The sequence below is a fragment of the Rousettus aegyptiacus genome, unplaced genomic scaffold (assembly GCF_014176215.1).
Source record: "Rousettus aegyptiacus isolate mRouAeg1 unplaced genomic scaffold, mRouAeg1.p scaffold_m13_p_3, whole genome shotgun sequence".
In the NCBI taxonomy this organism is placed as follows: Eukaryota; Metazoa; Chordata; class Mammalia; order Chiroptera; family Pteropodidae; genus Rousettus; species Rousettus aegyptiacus.
Window position 1 is genome coordinate 123804247 of NW_023416306.1, and position 6457 is coordinate 123810703.

At 39.4% G+C, this 6457-nt stretch overlaps 1 pseudogene; it reads right to left on the reverse strand.

Annotated features, from left to right (window-relative positions):
- Window positions 1-5269: 5269 nt before the first annotated feature.
- On the reverse strand, window positions 5270-5388 carry LOC118600899 (annotated as a pseudogene).
- Between the last annotated feature and the right edge of the window lie 1069 nt (window positions 5389-6457).

Consider the following 6457-nt stretch of genomic DNA (forward strand, 5'->3'; position numbering starts at 1 on the left):
GCAGTATAAAACATTTCATTTAAAACATTTCATTTAAAACATAGATGATAACCTTGAATATGGCTTAGAGAAGAGCAGAGGTTTTATAAAAACATTTGAAGCCAGTTAATTTTGAGACCATTTGGCCCCCATTAGCATTTTTCTCTGCTGCTCTCCTTCACCATGCTAACAAGTCTAGGATCAGGAAGTGCCCAAGTAAAGGGGTTTTCGAACATCTCCCCAAGTTCTGGTTAGGAAGATCTATCCCTTCTTTTTCTTGGCAATGTCTTTAAGAAGACTGCAGAAATAAACACTAGCATCTTTAAAAGAGATCACTGAACAGATCATGTTTCTGGGGCTGCCGCCTTCTTAGCTTTACAACACAAAGCTGGCTGGGTTAACACTGTAACCCGGAATGTAAACTCAGGGCTGCTGATGCCTGGAGAAACTGGGTTTTCACCTTCTCTCTCTTCCTCTTCCCCCCTCTTTCCCTTCTTTCCTCTCTCTCTCACTCTCTCTCCTCTTCTTCCCTTACTTCTTCTTCTTTTTCTGTGCATCTATTAATTTATTCAAAAACCATTAATTTATTCAAAAAACATTTATTACTGTACTTAGTATGACCAAGTACAGTATTAGGCTCTGGGAATACAAATGAATGCCCTTGTTCTTCATGTATTAAATAACCCAACATTGGGGTGCTCTGTAATAGAGCTCAAAGGTGAGGTGATCACCTCTGCTTACCTGGATCAGGGAACAGAAAGTGACTTTGAAGTGGCTTGTGAAAGAGCAATCATGAGCTCACCAGGCCAGTGCAGAGAGAGAAGGACAATCCAGGCGGAGGAAGCAAAGAGTACAAGGAGGAGGCATATGGCAGTACCCAGGTGACATTGTACTCTCAGACCACTTTAAATGGATGGTACAGAGAAATGTAGGTGTGGGGGCAAGAGGGGACAGAGCTGGGCAGGTAAAGTAGGGAAGACACTGCAGTCAAATCAGGGAAGACCACTCAAATAGATTTCACCAACAGGTTTGGATTTGCTGCTGTGAGTCAAACGTTCTTGGTGCTTGCGACATAGTCCCCACTATCGCAAAGCTCATATTATTTGGTGAAAATGCAGACAATAAAAAAGTAAACGAACTCCCATCTGTCAAATCTTGATAAATGCCTTTAAGAAAATAAAACAAGGTAATAAGATTGAATTGGGCAGAGAACACTGGGGGCATTCTCCTGCAGATATGACAGGCAGGAATGCCCTCACTAAGGAGGTGACATACAAAAGAAATACTTGCTTTTCAGATTTAATACTGGACATCTGTGCTTTTTAAAAAGCACCCCAGGATTCTGATGTGCAGTTGAGGTGGAACAGCCTTATCAGAGGTGGTGGGGCCATCGGAGCATTGTACACAGAGAGCGTGGCCTGGCTGGGTGTGTGTCCTGGAGAGTTAGCTCATAGCAAAGAGAACTAACAGTGCCTGGAATGCGGCTTGGAGGCTTTAGATTGGAGGCTGGGAGGCCTGCTGGAGATCACCATGTACTGATGGGTACAGGTGCATGGAATTATATCTATGAGCCTCTGCCTGCAGAGGTAGAAAAGACTTGGGCTCAACTGTGTGGCATCAAAGGAGCTCAAAAATTAAGACCAAAAGAAGTGGAGGTAAGAACTAACTGTGACCATGTATCCTAGGCCAGCTGGCTACTACCTTCGATGATTTTCCCAGAAAACCCTACCCAGGAGATTGAATGATTTTAGCTTTTCATAAAACTAAAATCCTCTAATCTAGAATTCAGGCAAAATTATCCTGTAAAAGACTGGTTAGTAAATATTTTAGAATTTGAGAGTCCAGGAGTCTGTCACAACTTATCAATTCTGCCATTGTAGCTCAAGTGGCCATAGACAATATGTTTATAAATGAGCATAGCTATGTTCCAATACAATTTTATGTACAAAACAGGCACTTGGCTGGTTGGCCAATGGGTGGTAGTTTCCCATTCCTTGCTATAATTTATTCAGAAGATTCTTTGGATTGTGGCCCTAGGTACTAATGGAAGAAAGTCAATGAGTACCTTCCTAGATATGTATACATATTCTAAAATATTTTATTTTCTTATTTTTATCAAGCAGCAAGTTTAGACTCTTTATTTTTAGCTCTGCTGGTCCTGGTTTTGTGCTTCGTTGGCTAGTGGAACTATCAAATCCCATGAACATGGCTAGTGGAACTGTCAAACACTATAAACACACAGAGCAACAATACAGCACAGTGTGAGAGCACCTCTGAGAATCAGAAGACCTGGGTTTAAGTTTATCTCCCTTCCTGTGTGGCTTTACCTCTCAGAGCCTCAAGTTTCCTCTTTAATATTGAGAGCGTTTGACTCGATAACTTTTAAGGCCTTGATTGGCACTAATACGCTAATTCTGTATGCTTTGTACATTAGCTGGAATGCTAGTGGTATTTGATAAATAGAGACCCAAAGAGAAGAGAAGGAAATCAACCAAATGAGAAATGAGCCAGGTCAGAATGAAGGGTTTGGGACTGTGGATGGAGATGACAGCATGCAGATGACAGATGTTCTCAGTATGATGCCAAGCACACTATTAAAATTAAATGAATGAGTGACATCAATATGAATGGCAATTGGATGGATGTGGATGCCAACCATGAGTTACAAAAGAGTAGAAAATGATCTTGACAACTTGAGTCTGAAGGACAAAAGCCTTTCTCATATCAGCCTGAATGAAAATTGGGGAGTAGATAGATACAGACCCCAGAAAGGTGGCTCAGAGGTAAATTGTGAAGATAGAGCTGAAGGAATCTGACCGAGGATCTTTTAAATGTGGGCATAGCCACTACTTGAAATTTACCTGTATTTCTCCCACTCAATTCTATCTGGTGTATGACTTTCAGATAACTGAGAATTGGGTAACTGAGAATTTTAGTTTTATTTCCCATTTGAGATGACTGACGTTTACAGAGTGGGTACAAACTCTCCTGAAAGAGAAGTTAGTCCCAGGGAGGAACTAGCATTGACTGAGGATCTGCTATTTGTAACACCCACTGTTGGACTCTTCAGAAATATTATTTCATTTCATTTTGTAACAACTCTGCAACTCTATATAATCTCCATTTTTACAGATGATAAAACTGGTTCGGAAAAAATAGGTAACTTAGCCAAGTGGGCTTTAGTCTTACACATCCCTACTAAGTTAGTAGGGATGTGTAAGACTAAAGCCCACATGTTGTGACTAAAGGAAGAACAACACTACGCAGAGTTTTAGAGAGGCAGGCCCCACGTTATTATGAAGACTAAACATGAAGATGTCTAACCATGCCTGGCACAGAGTAGGTGTTTAATAAATTGTGGTTATTATTAAATCATTGACAGGATAGAGTATTTTTATTTCCTCTTTGAACGTCCCATATTACTTAGCAAAGACATTACTGTTTGCCATATAATTGGTATGAGAGTTACGTTTTGATCTACATTTTGCTGAGCAGCTGGTTTGACATTTTTCTTCTTCTAAACTAGATGGGTATACAGTCTCGATGTTCTCACACAAAAGAAGACCAAATTCAAGAGTGCTACAATATGTGGTATCATTTATAGTTTACATTAAGTACTCAGTAAGGGCTGTGTTTATATTCACAACTGCCATTGTTAGCATATAGTAGGTATTCAATAGAAATGTGTTCCGTGATGCTGTTGAATAAATGGACAGGTTCAGGAAGTGCCATTAAGCATTCTATCATCACTTTGAGTATATTTAGTTCTGTTTTGATGATTCTACTGAATGGATCTGGAGTCTATTCCAACTGTTCTTAAATTGATCGATCACCAGAATATCTTGTGTTTATTTTTCATTATTTTTTAAATCACAGATTTCTGGGCTACAGCTCTGGAATTTCTGATTGATTGTCTCTGGATGTTTAAGAGCATTCCAGGAAGTTTTGCTTACAAGCCAGGTTGGGAAATACCACATACATAGAGGGTAATGACCAATTTCCACCTTAACACCCTACCTCATACACCCTCTATTCAATTGATGAGGCACGACATGCCTGAGTCAAATCTCCCAGGGGCTGACCAACCACTGGGGGCAACATGGCCCTTCCTTTTACCCTAAGCTGATCACAAGCTTCCTGAAGACCGTGCTCATTAGAAAGGAGACAGTCATCATTACTCAAGTATACTTGATGTTAGAAGAGTAAAGGGAAGAGATGAGAGACCCTAAATCCTATAGGTCAGTAGTCCCCAACATTTTTGGCACCAGGGACTGGTGTTCCCATGATAATCTAATGTCTAATGATCTTAAGTGGAGCTGAGGTGATGATGCTAGTGCTGAGGAGCAGCTGTAAATACAGTTGAAGCTTCACTCGTTCCTGCTGTGCGACCCAATTTCTAACGGGCCGCAGAAACAGGACAGGTCCATGGCCCGAAGATTGGGGACCCCTGCTATAGGTCACCCTTCCAAAGAATGTCTCTGGCATTGCTGAGCTCTTATCATGAGGGCACCTGAATCTACCCTTTCTGGTCTAAGATTGGAAATGCCGTTTTCTTGACACGGATAGAACTTGCAACACGCCACAAGGCCACCCTTCACCCCTCTTACCACAGCCCAGCTTTCCATCCCCTACCCCTTGGTCTTAACCTCTCAGCTATTGGAAGTTCTCTTGGACTTTCTAGCATCCCCCACATGGCCTCATGTTAGACTTAAAGGCAGGTCTCAGAGACGTCAGGATGCCAAATACTACTCTGTATGAGATAAGCCAGTGTGTTAAAGGGGAAGTAGGCAGGTGCATGAAATTGGGACTCCATAGCCTTAAGTTGGAACCAGCCAGCTCCTTGCCTGTGCCAGGCTCTCAGTCTGTGTTCTGTTCTTGTTTTTCTGAGCTCAAGAAACTGGGCTTTTCTAGACAAGCACCAATAGACGCAGTAAGGCACCACCTCAAATTCATCTTTTGCTCCAGACTATGGGAAATATCAACCTAAATGGGTCATGAAAATGTGACCAAAATGTGCTTTGAAAACATTTACTTACTAACAACATGACAATAAAAATAATTGCAAAAAAAAAAATGATTTGAAAGACTATTAGGTTCTTGGGAATATAAAGAAGATATGAAAGAGTCCTAGAAATACCAATAAAAATTTGGGTACATTGTATCATTACTTACACAAAAACATTCTTTTTACAAGATTTTTTAATTTTTTTATTCTTTTTTTAGTTGAGGCAACCCTTGGTTGACCTCACAGGACCTTGTCAGCTTACAATCCCTTATTTTTTATTTTTCATGCCTACAGCATCTGGTCTTCCTAGGTGGTCTCCCATCCAAGTACTAACCAGGCCCAACCTTGCTTAGCTTCTGAGTTCAGATGGGATCGGGCTCGTTCAGGGTAGCAAGATTTTTATTAAAATATTGCTAGCATACGATATTGTACTCATTTCAGGTTTATACCAGAGTTATTTAACATTTATATAACTAAAGAAGTGATCACCATGATAAATCATCTGGCACCATACGATGTGATTACAATATTATTGACTATTTTTCCTATGCTGTACATTACATACCCATGACTTACTTGTTTTATACCTGGAAATTGGAACCTCTCCTTCGTCTTCACCATTTTACCCCTGTTTTGATTGGACATAAAAATATTCTAATTAAAAATTTTAACATTAATAATAATAAGTAACACATTGTTTTACATAGTTTAGAAATTCCCACGGCAGTAGCAATTTTGTTTTTGTTTTATTTATTTACTTAGTTAGTTACTTTTTGCCTTATAAATTATATGGAAGATAATAGTCAGATATTTTTATTATGGCAATATATATATAAAACATAAAATTGGCCATTTTTATCATTTTTAAGTGTGCAGTTCAGTAGTATGGAACAGATATTTTTTCTTTTTCATTTTGTACATTTTCTTGCCTATATCACCCCTGCTAATTTTTATTTACTTTAAATAATCATTTAGAGATATTCAGACATTTCACCATCATATGAATATTCACCTTTGATCAAGCTCCAAAACATGTGCCAGTTAATGTGCTGAGTGTTTCATATGTCTTGTCTCATTCATTCCTTACAGCAACTCTCTGAGGAAAGACTATTTATACATCCCATTTTACAGATGAGGAAACTGAGGGTCAGAAAGGTTGCATTGTTTATTCAGTAACATGGATAGCAAGAGTGGATGCTGGGAGGAGTGCTGTCTACTGCAGAGGCTGGATGTTAAAACTATATCCACTGCCCCTGTGGGTCTGGGTATTAGGTTGGTCCATTTTGCTGAAGATGAAATTAACGTACCTCCTAAATTTGTGCTTGATGCTTCTCAGATTCTGCTGCTAAAAAAAAAAAAAGAAGAAAGAAGAGAAAAGAAAAAAGAAAAAAAGCCTAAGTAAATACAATAGAACGAGTTTATTCTATAGTTTGTATTCAGTCTCCCCAGAGTCTTTGAATGACTATCACAACC